The sequence below is a fragment of the Schistocerca cancellata genome, chromosome 8 (assembly GCF_023864275.1).
Source record: "Schistocerca cancellata isolate TAMUIC-IGC-003103 chromosome 8, iqSchCanc2.1, whole genome shotgun sequence".
Classification (NCBI taxonomy): domain Eukaryota; kingdom Metazoa; phylum Arthropoda; class Insecta; order Orthoptera; family Acrididae; genus Schistocerca; species Schistocerca cancellata.
Window position 1 is genome coordinate 603,827,952 of NC_064633.1, and position 14,313 is coordinate 603,842,264.

General features: G+C 44.4%; 1 protein-coding gene across 1 annotated transcript in view; it reads left to right on the top strand.

Moving 5' to 3' along the window:
• The first annotated feature begins 6,100 nt into the window (after window positions 1-6,100).
• The window catches only part of LOC126095032 (torso-like protein), a 525,311-nt gene continuing 517,098 nt past the window's right edge, over window positions 6,101-14,313 (top strand). Inside the window, exon 1 of the mRNA XM_049909694.1 lies at window positions 6,101-6,158. The gene's annotated coding sequence lies outside the window, so the exon portion shown is untranslated. The remainder of the gene's footprint in view (window positions 6,159-14,313) is intronic.

Genomic DNA, 14,313 nt, shown 5'->3' on the forward strand with positions numbered 1-14,313 from the left:
GTAACATCGTTTCACCAGTGTAGCGTGAATATCAGGAATCCGGTAAAACATCAAATCTCCAACATAGCTGTGGCCGGAGAAAGATCCTGTAAGAAGCGAGCAACTACGACTTAAGAGAATAGTTCAGCGTGAGAGAAGTGCAACCCTTCCGCAGATTGCTGCAGATTTTAATGCTGGGCCATCAAAAAGGATCAGTGTGCGTACCATTCAACGAAACATCATCGATATGGGCTTTCGGAGCCTGCACAACACAAAGTTTTACGCGGCGCCTGGGCCCGTCAACACCGCCATTGGACAGTTGATGAGAAGAAACATGTTGCCTAGGCGGACGAGACTCGTTTCAAATTGTATCGAGCGGATGGACGTGTACGGTTATGGAGACAAACTCATAAATCCAATGACCCTGCATGTCAGCAGGGGACTGTTCAAGCTGGTGGGGGCTCTGTAATGGTGTGGGGCGTGTGCAGTTGGAGTGATACGGGAACCCTGATCGTCTAGACACGACTCTGGCGTGTGACACGTACGTAAGCATCCTGTGTGATCACCTGCATCCATTCATGTCCATTGTGCATTCCGACAGACTTGGACAGTTCCAGCAGGACAAAGCAACACCCCACACGTCCAGAATTGCTACAGTTGCTACAGAGTGGCTAGAGGAGCAGTCTTCTGAGTTTAAACACTTCGGCTGCCCATCAGACTCCGCAGACACGAACATTGTTGAGCACATGTAGGATGCCTTGCAACTTGCTCTTCAGATGAGACCACCACATACAACTCAATATTCCTTGCCGCTTCTAAATGATCAATTACAGCTGCGCACATTCCCAATTCTTCACATGATGCAGTCAACCAGCGACATATCCACAGACTCTCATAGTGACACATACTGCTACATAAAATTAAAACGCAATACAATTTACTATGCATTACACCAAGAACTTTAAAACTTGTACTACTTTAGTATTGTGTATTTTAACCATGTACTGTGTTTAATATTGCCCATTGCATAAAAATCTAATTTACAGTGTAAAACATGTTCGTTGCGCAACATAAGATAGTACCGTTCAAATCAGACAGCTCTGAACCTATGTCACGACCTCACAAACTATGGTATCATAACCATTGAACTTGTTACACTGTAAGATTGTATGTTTTAATTAATCTGTAAAATGCTGCCCATTGCTTAAAGTTTAGTACAGAATGTTAGAAAATATGTTTGTTGCACAACATAAATGAATAGCGGTCAGATTAAAAGTTTCTCAGACAATGTCAAGACCTCACAAGCTTTAGCATTTTAACCATTAAACCTATAATATTGTGTAGTTTAATTATTTATTGTACTTAACATTGTCCACTGAGTAAAGTGTAATTTCAACGATAAGAAACAAGACTGATGCACAACACTCAACGCAAGTTAATTGTATCTTTGCTTATAATGTTTTGTTACCGTAGAACTAGTGTCACTTTCAGCCGCTAGTCAGTTGTTTTCTGAAGACGACGCAATAAGCCGAAAACTAGTGTCAAGTAAACAAAGATCAGTAGAACAAAAACAGTGTACTTATTATTCGACCTTAAGTATGGATTTTGTTTACCTTCTGTTGTTTATAAAGTTTTTAGAAGGTTTGTACTATGATGTGCAGAAGTCGGGAAAAAATGGCGACAGACTGTTAAGATGATCGTATGACGGGTCACCAACTTCCTACTATGAAAGATGGAGTATTGATGATGATATAATTTATTTAGTACAGTGATAATTTAAATTATTGTTTTTCATGAGTATAGTTCATTTAAGTCTGGTGAGCAAGATGTATGAGACAGGCGAAATACTCTCAGACTTCAAGAAGAATATAAATAATTCCAATCCCAAAGAAGGCAGGTGTTGACAGATGTGAAAATTACCGAACTATCATTGTAATAAGTCACGGCTGCAAAATACTAACACGAATTTTTTACAGACGAATGGAAAAACTGGTAGAAGCAGGCCTCGGGGAAGATCAGTTTGGATTCCGGAGTAATGTTGGAACACGTGAGGCAATACTGACCCTACGACTTATCTTAGAAGATAGATTAAGGAAAGGCAAACCTACGTTTCTAGCATTTGTAGACTTAGAGAAAGCTTTCGACAATGTTGACTGGAATACTCTTTCAAATTCTGAAGGTGGCAGGGGTAAAATACAGGGAGCGAAAGGCTATTTACAATTTGTACAGAAACCAGTTATAAGAGTCGAGGGACATGAAAGGGAAGCAGTGGTTGGGAAGGGAGTAAGACAGGGTTGTAGCCTCTCCCCGATGTTATTCAATCTGTATATTGAGCAAGCAGTAAAGGAAACAAAGAAAAATTCGGAGTAGGTATTAAAATCCATGGAGAAGAAATAAAAACTTTGAGGTTCGCTGATGACGTTGTAATTCTGTCAGAGACAGCAAAGGACCTGGAAGAGCAGTTGAAAGGAATGGACAGTGTCTTGAAAGGAGGATATAAGATGAACATCAATAAAAGCAAAACGAGGATAATGGAATGTAGTCGAATTAAGTCGGGTGATGCGGAGGGAATTAGATTAGGAAATGAGACTCTTAAAGTAGTAAAGGAGTTTTGCTATTTAGGGAGAAAAATAACTGATGATGGTCGAAGTAGAGAGGATATAAAATGTAGACTGGCAATGACAAGGAAAGCGTTTCTGAAGAAGAGAAATTTGTTAACATCGAGTATAGATTGAAGTGTCAGGAAGTCGTTTCTGAAAGTATTTGTATGGAGTGTAGCCATGTATGGAAGTGAGACATGGACGATAAATAGTTTGGACAAGAAGAGAATAGAAGCTTTTGAAATGTGGTGCTTAGATGGGTAGATCACATAACTAATGAGGAGGTATTGAACAATATCGGGGAGAAGAGGAGTTTGTGGCACAACTTGACTAGAAGAAGGGATCGGTTGGTAGGACATGTTCTGAGGCATCAAGGGATCACCAATTTAGTATTGGAGGGCAGCGTGGAGGGTAAAAATCGTAGGGGGAGACCAAGAGATGAATACACTAAGCAGATTCAGAAGGATGTAGGTTGCGGTAGGTACTGGGATTTTTTTAGAGATGGGGCCCCTCCACGCCCGCACCGACGTGGTGACCAGACTAAAAGTTCTACTGTTACCTCCGTCGACATGTTAGTTATCTAAAAGGAGGATCACAGGATGCTGTGCTGTGATGTTGTCCGTGCGTCTGGGTAAGACTACGCATTAACACGGTCCATCAGGTGAGAGATGGAAGAAACGTGAATGAGGGTAGCAATTTGAAGAGCAGAGGGAAAAAAGTGCCAAGGCTCGTCCCGTGGGAAAAAAACCTCTGCGACAGTGGGATGGGTAGTAAGAGCAGTAGTGGCTTACTAGCTGCGGTAGTTCATGCAAGGTTGGGTTTGTTAGTATGGGTATCATTCATCATTACCGTGGCAAGCGATGGCGATGTATCGCGGTTTGCTGCAGCCGCTGCATTCTTGGAACAATCAAGATCGTTATATAGTAGTGGGACATCGACCATAGATCATCTCACTGTGTGTGGGGTGTGTGGAACGTGTCTGCATGCAGTGGACGGTACGGCTTCCCTGCGTGGTGCCAGTTATTCGGCAAGTGTGTTCCAGCTGGATATGCAGTAATGGCGTCTGATTAACAGGGGCTCACCTGTACCGTTGTGTTTGCGTGTACTTGGCCATAGATGTTAGGTCCTTACAAGTATGTCTTTTGGTCTTTTATGTTTCCATCTATGGTTGTGGTCGTAGTTCCACAGATTCAGAATAAACGGGTTCTGCGAATGTGTGGAGTTTCTGTATAGTCTAGTAGTGAGTTTGTGGATTACCTCCGTGAGAGTCTCAAGTCGGTATTCCCGGTGAAGGTCCGCGATGCGTGTGTATCGTGGAGCATTGTTTATGATTTTGAGTACTTTGTTGTGTATGAGCTGCAGACGGCGCAGGCGTATGGGCGCAGCGTATCCCCAGACAGTAGCTGCGTACGTCATCAGGGGTCGAATAAGTGTCACGTACATGGACCTCGACACCCTTCTGTAAAGTGTGCTAAGCCTGTTCAGCATAAGGTAGAGCTGTTTGAGCCTCGCGCTTGCTCGGTTGCTCATGTGTTGTATGTGGTCCCCCCAGAGTAATTTCTGGTCCAGCCAGACACCGAGGTATTTGGCTTTCTCACGGAAACTTATTGGGCGTGCATGTAGAGTTACTGGTCTGCAGTATCGGTGTTTGCGCAGTTGCTTCCGTCTTCTAGTGAACAGAACGGCTTCGCAGTTGTCGACGTTTACTCCAACACGCCATTTCTACAACCAAGGCTGAGCCACTCTCAGTGCAGTCTGTAAGCGTGACGTAATGTTTGATGGTTTGCAATCTTGCGCGAGGATGCCTGTGTCATCCGCGTAGATTGCCATCGTTGTGTTGTGTGTGGCTGGGAGATCGTTTGTGTAGAGGTTAAACAGTAGGGGCCCTAGGATGCTTCCCTGGGGTACTCCAGCGTGTATACCGTGTCGTGTTAATTGTTTTCCCTGCACGTCAGTGTTGAAACTCCTGTCTGTGAGGTATGAGTGTATTAGACGCAGCAGCCCGTCGGGGAATCCCGCGTCGCTGAGTTTGCGAATGAGGCCGTTGTGCCATAGACGGTCGAAAGCCTTTTCGATGTCCAGGAACACCGCCCCTGTTGCTTTGTTTGTGTTGCAGCCATGTGTTATATGTTCAACGACCCGTAAGAGTTGTTGTGTTGTGGAGTGGTGATTCCTGGAGCCGAATTGCTCCTGTCTCAGGATGTCATTTGTTATGCAGTGCCTAGTGATGCGTTTGAGAATCACCTTCTCAACAATCTTGCTGAGCGAACTCAGAAGGCCGATGGGTCGGTAATTTTGTGGGAGGCTGTGGTCTGATGAAGAAGCCTGCACAGGATAGAGTAGCATGGAGAGCTGCATCAGACCAGTCTCAGAACTGAAGACCACAGCAAGAAGAACAGTTCATTTAAGTAAAATTTTTCAGTAATGCTTTATTTTTATGAAGTCTACTTCAAAATTGCAGTATCTCTGCTAAAAAATTGCAGGAAGATACTTCATTGGGGGGGGGGGGGGGTGCCTTGTACAAAAGTGAAACGTGGGCAATAAAAAGTTGAGACAAGAAGAGAATAGAAGCGTTTGTCATATAGAATAATGCTGAAGATTAGGTGGGCTGATCGAGTAATTAATGAGTAGCTGCTGAAACTAATTGGGCAAAAAAAGCAATTTATGGTACTGCTTGAGTGAAAGAAGAGATCTTTCGACACAAGACATTCTGTGGCATAAAGGACTCGTCAATTAGGTAATGGTGGAAAGTGGTGGGGGTAAAAATTGTTGAGGGGGCCAAGAGTAGGTTCAAATGAATGTAAAAAAAATAATTAAATAAAAAATATGGTTCAAATGGCTCTGAGCACTATGGGACTTAACATCTGAGGTCATCAGTCCCCTAGAACTTAGAACTACTTAAACGTAACTAACCTAAGGACATCACACACATCCATGCCTGAGGCAGGATTCGAACCTGCGACCATAGCGGTCGCGCGGTTCCAGACTGAAGCGCCCAGAACCGCTCGGCTACCAAATGAATGTAGATAGCAGAAGTTATGCATAGCTGAAGAGGCTTGCACAGGGTAGGACAGTGTGGAAAGCGGCAACAAATGTCTTCGGACTGAAGGTCACAACAATGACAACGACAAACAGCTCTGGTCCAATCCCAGTTTGTGGAACTGATGGAAATGAGTGGTGGTGGGTGGGGTGGTTCACGTGCGCGCCGGCAGTGGGGAGCCCACCGGCGCCGGCACCGGCAGTGGGTGTTGACCCGGGTCCCGGGTGGTGGGTGCCGTGCCCCCTCCCAGCTGGCCGCGGCTGGTGGGAGAGAGCCTCCAGCCTTCAGCCTGGGCCGGCAGTCGTCTGCGCGCGGTCGCTGGCGGCGCACACAACGTCGGCAGCCGGAGACCGCCCGCCTAGCAGTGTGCGTGCGGTGTGCGTGTGTAAACACTCCACTCGGCCGGTGCGTGCTGTCGCCCAGCTACCTGAGCGCCCCAGCCTCATCTCGCCAAACAGACGCCGGCGGCGGCTGCGCTCACGTGGCATTCCACTCCGCTCCCGCTTCACCGCGCACCTCTGCGCGACGAAGCGTCGCAAGTGAGTACGGGGGAATGCGTCGGATTAAGTTGTAACAGCGTTCCACGGCTAACAGGTATTTTAGCCGTCGTGTCCGTGGCCGATGTTATTTAGACTAAGCAGGAGGTGACAACAAAGCGTCTCCAACCTACTACATGTTTATTGCCACTACAAGCTATTACTTCGTTTTACAACTATATCTCTACTCTACAAAGCACTGTGCGAACTTCTCACTGTAACACTTATTAGTCTTTTGATTTCTCCTTTCACTTCGCATACGTAACGCTGGACGAAGAACTGCTCTTCGTATACGTTCAATATCGTACACGTCGTATACGTCGGATGTGGTTCCCACACACTGTAGCAGTATTATAGAATGAGTCGCACGACCATTTTGTAGGCAATCTTCTTCGTTGAGTAATCGCATTTTTCCAATACTCTACCAGTGAACCCATTTCTAAACCTATTCATTCCTATAACTTGATGGTTTTTGACTATATGCCTGCTTCAGAATCAATGTGACAGCTGCTGAAGCAACTCAGTCATTTTTAGTTCTGTATGGTTCCGAATAAAACTGGAAAGAAGTACAGTAGTTTATCTCAATAATGGACCACAACAATGAGGAAGGAGCGATTGTTAGGGTTTAACGTCAGACCGATGTCGAAGCCATCAGACTCGGAACATTTCCCGAACTGGACAAGCATAAGGAAGAGAATGTCCTGAGACCTAGATGAGGCAACTGCATCGGAATCCGCCCAGAATTCAGATTGGGCGCACGGAAGTTTGAACCGCGCTCCTCCCGAATCTAAATCCCATCTTTCAATTACTGTGCAACGCGCTGGTTGCGCTGCTGAATTAAGTTGAATTTCACTCATGCGAACACCATTGAACCAGGCTTCCATTAATTACGTGAGTTCATAACATGCTTGGGGGGGGGGGGTAGGGTGAAAATCTCACGTCAGCTTTCTAATTCAGAGATTATACATTATTGTAATGGATAACACTTTGTTTCGTTAAATTAATCCCGAGCATAGACAGTATGACAGTGCCCACCAATCTTTATGGCCTCTTTGAATGCTCTACACAAGTACATGCCCGGGATTCCCCGATTTGGAACAACTGCCGCACAAGCGTCAGATTTCATCTGGGGAGTTCTCTGTCGTGCCGGTCGAAATCACTGCGTGTCGGTTAATTACTCATGGTGTTCTGCAACGCATATTAAGCTGATGTTATTGCGTTCAGCATGAATTTGTCCCAAACCTTGTGCAACACATGTTTTAAGTGGCATGCCGACAGGGCGAAACACACATGCGAGCAAGAAGTTAAACGTTTGTGGAAGAAAACCACCCTGAAGTTCACCGACGAGAGTTTTATTACCGATCATGCTAATCAAGAGACTGAAAAGCTACGTAATCATACGGCTCAAAGGAAGGTATAAATAATGTGATCTTTCATGTGCAGAGTACATAAGGGTTTAATGACATTTAACGTATATACCAAGAAAAGATCGGTTTTTAGGAATCCGTCAAAACGGTTGATACTATTACTGTGGAGTCTTTTTGTCCGTCTTCTGCGGGTTTTTCTATCCCACCGATCGCTACTCGGGGTTGGCGTGTTTAAAATATTTTTAATCACATGTTTGTAAATCAAACATGGTTTTAATCACTGCTTAATACAAATTTTTAAAAAGAACATTGTTTCAGACTATTTGTAAATCAAACGTGGTTTTACTGAACTGGTTTAATCACTGCTTAATACAGATTTTTTAAAAATTCGTTTATACGTATTTTTACTCGGATACGGGGCCAAATCACGTAGGGGAGGGGTGTTCGGACCACATCTCATCGAATCTCACCAAAGGGGTGGCGGGGGTCCAAATTTTACAGAAACCCTCTCACACAATCAATGGAGCGTTCTCGCTTCCCGAGCACGGGGTCCCGGGTTCGATTCCCGGCGGGGTCAGGGATTTTCACCTGCCTCGAGATGACTGGGTGTTTGTGTTGTCCTCATCATTTCATCATCATCCAGGAAAGTGGCGAAATTGGACTGAGCAAAGGTTGGAAAATTGTACGGGCGCTGATAACCACGCAGTTGAGCGCCCCACAAACCAAATATCATCATCACACACAATCAATGGACTTCCCCCAGGTTCCTAACAGCACCGACAATTCAGCAGCAAAAGAGCTCGTAAATCGGTTGTAGTTTCCATTGATCGTAAACAGTAGTTACGATACATACTCGACTTCACGATGAACTGAAAGCCGATTTTCCATAGCAAATTTTCTTATCCTTCAAATTTATGTCGAAGCAAAATGGGTAGGAAAAATGTGATTCATGAATAAACGGAATGTGTGTCGTTTTAACGAAGCCCATAAGCGGTTGGTAATATTTGTTCGTATTGGTTACTCATCGCAGGTGAGTTCAGTTGTTGGTGATGTTAGTAAATGTAGAGCAATAGCAACTGAAATGTTTGTAAGAAGCATCGAAATAACACGGCCGATCCCTTTCTCCGTGCGACGTTGTACCCCTTTCTTAACGATGTTCTTTTTTGTAACGAGCATCGCGATTAATCGATGCCCATTGCTGTGTTGGAGTAATCAACAACTGCAGATGGTGAAGTGTAATTAAATGCCAAGCGACGTACCGGTGTCTGTCCGGTAGAAAAGCACGTTCCTCGCCTTCCAAGTGATAATACGAATACAGAATGAAATAGCTAAGATAATGCGGTACAAATTCGCGTGATTACTAGATGGTGTGTGGTGTTAGGCTAGAGCTACTTGCAGAAGGGTAAGAATTGGAAAAAACAATATTGGAAATTTGCGATTCACCATGACCCAAGTAGGACGAACAAAGTAAGCAGACAGGTGGAGTTTGAAACATGAAAAATCTCGTAACGTGGTTCATATGTCTGCTGAAGTGCAGGGTAAAGCAGTGTTCTTGGCAGGCAGCGGTTGTGGTATTGTGTGTGGTTTGCTCAATTAGTGACCGCTCCAGTCAGCGACCTTCATTCGGACAGTGTACCGCGAGCCGCTCTCTCCTCAAGGCCGTCTCCATCTGTGGCTACACTGCTCTGGTGAATACTGAGAACGTTCAGTGACCGTCTTGCCTTTCTTCACACGTAAATGGTGAAGTTTCTAGTTAACTGCCATATAGATATTGCCCTGTGCTTTCTACAACGACTTGTAAAACGAAACAAAAAATTACACTGCGAGCTAAAAATCTCTATCTTTGTGCCCTTGAGATCTCTGTCATCTGCTTCTTGTACAACGTTGAAACGATACATGTTGGCAGGTTTGAAGAACACAGCGTTCTACTAGGTGTGGTCCTATTGGAGGTGGTATATGCCGTTGCTTCCTCCGATCTTAAATCTTAAGACCGATAGACGAACTTCGGTTCTTTTCATTTGTAGTCTGACACCCCTTTTAGACAGCGAAAAACAGTAAGTATTGCATATCTTTCACCAAACCGGCACAGTGCTTTCGGTAGTGGGAAGCAAATAAATTTTGGCAGTATGTGTTTCGGCAGCACACCGCGGTCTGCAGGCGTCTGCGTAAACGCCCCCCTAGACCAGTTATTCCCAACCTTTCTGAGACCAGTAGCTGGGAGCTGTCAGATATTACCTAGTAATACCCCACCCAGTCCTCCCACCAGCATTAGCACATGAATAAACTTTAGAAAGAAATAATATTTTTGAACATTTTTACTTTTAAATGAGAAAGAAAAATGCTATTCACTATCTGTATGAGTCAATGTGTGTGTGTATGAGTCAATGGTGCTTATTATTTCTAACAGACTTTTTATATTTGTTTTTTTTCCCTCAATTAGTGTACGTTATAAATTCTGATCCAAGTACGTTCAATTCTTTGTTTTTATTTTCTTTGCTATCATAGTACAAAATTTACATTCCCACCTGCAAATCTTGAATGCCACATTTATTTTCCATGTGCTGTGTTCGAGTTCTGTGTGTGTGTGTGTGTGTGTGTGTGTGAGTGTGTGTGTGTGTGTGTGTGTGTGAGTGTGTGTGTGTTTGTAGGTGTAGGGGGTTAGAATGAATGATGTAGCAATTCTCAGTGCATCGTGAGTGATACCTACAAATTCTTCATAGAAAAGAAATTGTCTATCTACATCGATGGCAAATGGTTGTTACAAAAGACCTTTCCCCTGCCCAATTCCTCTCCCTGGCGACACTTTATTAACCTGCACCCTGCATCCCCTTTTAAAATCAACCAAGTTAAAATGTGTGCACTGTACTTACTGTTTAGAAATCACTTGATTGCTGGACTCAATTCAGAACTGGCAGAAATTGGTGGACTTCAGGCTGCCAGTGCTTTAAGTCTGCCAACTGCCACTGATAATAATAGTAATAATAATAATAACAGTGCCCTTGTGTAGTTACTATCGTGTCATGCTGTAGTTGAATTACCTGTTTCGAAGTGAGTAATGAAGAAATCTGTGGTCCATTGAAGGAATTATCTCCAACTTGGAGAAGATATTGTCTTGTCATATTTAGCATATGTTACGTATATGTGTCATTTTCTGTCATAGATGCATGGTACAAAGTACATTTATGAAGTATGTGTGGAGTGGGTGGACTGTCTGAGGAAGATGTTGCTCATACATTTGTTTCATAAGCTGTAAGCTCGACCGCATTGTATCATGGATTCATTGTAGTAATTGAGAAAAAAGACTTATTATTTATAGCTTTGATGAATAGTACTACATTCTTACAAATTTCTAATGTTAGTAATGATATGTTTAAAAAATAGTTTCATGACTAAAACAGGAACGCTTTTGGTTTTAACCACTCAGAAGATATCGTTTTAGCCCTTAGGGCGGTAATTACCCCCGGGTTGAGAGGTATACAACTAAACAATATTTTTAAAACTTCACTAATGTGTCAGATCATTTGACAGTATGCGGCCCTGTCTGACATGCTTTCAGACCGACCGTGTTCGACGTGTATGAGATAAAATTCGATTCACGGGAGATTTGACAAGATGACAGACGTTGTTCGTGTCGATGTTTCGCCGCACATGTTCAGCTAGAAAGAGTTTGTGTTAACAGTTTATCTCACTGTATCGTGACTAGACACAACTGCGAAAACTGTGATCAAGGATAAAAAAAATATCGAAGCACTGTGGTTCCTCTACGGTCGAGTTCCACCGCGGTTCGAGATCCACTTTAAACTGTAGGACTCCCAGTAACTGAATGGGTGTAAGTTAGTTCAAAGCTCGGAGGAAAGCAACGGCGAACCCCCTTCAACAGGACTATGCAATGTGATGTTCATAGCAGTCTTCGGATTGATGAGTGCTTTAGTTTTTTAATGAACTTTCATTAGAGGACCAAGTAGAAGGGAAATCATATTCGCATAACTTTGCCATCTTTCTTCGATGTAAGTGCGAAGTTATTCTAACAGATTATTAAAAGTTCGGCTGTCCATTTATAGAAAATTGATGTAATCGTCAGTTTCTTAGTGTAATATTGGCTTTAGCAGATTTTTATGGATACATTAATCAGTGAATTTTAGCCAATGATGAACCAGTGTCTTGTTTTGTTTTTCTTGTTTACATATAGTGCTTAAGCCTAGGGCGTCCATACCACGGGTAAATAAGGGGGGGGGGGGGGGGGGGGTCCACGCCCGGCCACTTTGCTGAGCGCTCAACGCGTCTGATTACCATGCAATGGGTTCGGGTTCGGTTTCCCGCTGGATCGGAAATTTTCTCCTCTCGGGGAGTGGGTGTTATGTTGACCTCATCATGATCGACACCCAAGATGAACATCAACAAAAGCAAAACGAGGATAATGGAATGTTGTCGTATTAAGTTGGGTGATGCTGAGGGAATTAGATTAGGAAATGAGACACTTAAAGTAGTAAAGGAGTTTTGCTATTTGGGGAGCAAACTAACTCATGATGGTCGTAGTAGAGAGGAAATAAAATGTAGACTAGCAATGGCAAGGAAAGCGTTTCTGAAGAAGAGAAATTTGTTAACATCGAGTATAGATTTTTAAGTCGTTTCTGAAAATATTTGTATGGAGTGTAGCCATGTATGGAAGCGAAATATGGACTATAAATAGTTTGGACAAGAAGAGAATAGAAGCTTTCGAAATGTGGTGCTACAGAAGAATGCTGAAGATTAGATGGGTAGATCACATAACTAATGAGGTAGTATTGAACAGAATTAAGGAGAAGAGGAGTTTGTGGCACAACTTGACCAGAAGAAGGGATCGGTTGGTAGGACATGTTCTGAGGCATCCAGGGATCACCAATTTAGTACTGGAGGGCAGCGTGGAGGATAAAAATCGTAGAGGGAGAACAAGAGATGAATACACTAAACAGATTGAGAAGGATGTAGGTTGCAGTAGGTACTGGGAGATGAAGAAGCTTGCACAGGATAGAGTAGCATAGAGAGCTGCATCAAACCAGTCTCAGGACTGAAGACCACAAGAACAACAACATCGTGACGTAATTTAAAGGGCGCACGCGGGAAAAAGCAGTAAGATTATCTGTTCCAGTTCCGTGTACACTACATACGTAGATTATCAGAAATTAGCATCGTGCTGTGCTGACAAACGTGTCGTGCCAGCGTTATTCGTTAATGAAAATGCCAGATGTAGAAAAGTTCGCAGCAGGTCAAATTCGTAAGGACGAAGTTAAATATGACTCATTAAATGGAGGCGCGGTTTTCGTGCCCCATAAATCAGGTACAAGGTTAACAGCAGCCAGTCACCTTTGAGACAGCTTTACGGCCGCGAATGGCCTTGTTATGGGACAGGGCGCTTTCGTTCGCTCGGTGGCGGAAAGCGGCGCCTCTGTGGAGGACGCCTGGGGCACGGCGGGTGTACCTGAGTGTGACGCGTGGTCTGCTGGCGCGGCCTGGCCTGCCCGGGTTGTGTCGCCTCTGGAGTCTGGAGGCTCCGCTGCGACACCAGCGCGACGTTGAGCAAGCCGCGGGCGCGCGCGCGGACACACCGGCCTGCGGTCTCACGACGCAGCGAGCGCGGACGCCCGTTTCTCAAAACGCGGCAACCACAGCAAGGGAAAAAGCAGACTGTCTCGGAACAGTAGCTCAGGCGGAGCGTTACAGCTCCTGCGGCTCCAGCGACTGCGCGTGATGGCAGCTCACGTACGAAGCCGCCCGCGCAGTTTTCTGCACCTGTCCTACGCAAGCTACTTCGCGGTGTGCGGGAGAGGTACCCTTATACCAGGGGTCTCCAAACATTTTAGTCCGCGGGCCACATTGACTCCTCCACGAAGTCATAAGGGCCAAGATCTTTCACCTAGTGGGATTAAAGCACCCTAGCACTCCACGATCACCGTAATGTAAGGCTAAAGGAAAGATGAAATCGCAAAAATCTAAGGTTGTGGGAATAGCTAGCACTGAAACGAACTACGATTTTTATTTAATTACATAATTTTGATTGGTGGTCGTACCTGACCGAAATTCTGGCGTATTTTAGTCTGGCGAATTTCACCGACAAAAAAGTATGTCACTGCACATTCTTCACGAAAGTGTCCTGCAAAGTTGACGAAATCTCAAAATCATTGTTAGCAACACTATTACTGCAAGACGTAACAGAGGTAGAGTATGTCAACGCATTGTTATTTCAAGCGGCGCAACAATAAGTTTAGTTATGTAGTCTTGTTGCGAGTAGTAGAGCCAATGTCGCGGTGTACTGGTCGCGATAGCCCTCGAAACTCAGTTGTTGGCAGTATAGGTAGGTACCAGCTCAAAATATTTGGCGGGCCGGATACCGGGGATGTCCGGCCAGCTAAGGCGGGCCGGTTTGCCGGCTCTCGCGGGCCGGTTTCGGCCCGCGGGCCGCAGTTTGGAGACCCCTGTCTTATACCATCATCTTTTCCCCTGTTTCCTGTTGTATTCACGAATAACGCGCGGCACAGATAATTGTCGGTAAAGCTCCGTATGACATCTAATTTTTCTAAATCTCTCGTGCTTATTTCGAGGGTGTTTTATGGGAGGACGTAATCTGTTGCCACACACTCCTTGAAACGCACGCTTTCGGTATTGCAACAGGAAATCTCTCCGTGATGCTCTGGTGTTTATAATGAAAGTGCAGCAACTCACAAAGATCCAGTGTGGGCTGCAACTATTGTACCGCAGCGAAATTTTGTGGATATTCCAATCCATTAATGCTGATGCTGAAAAAAAATTAGTTC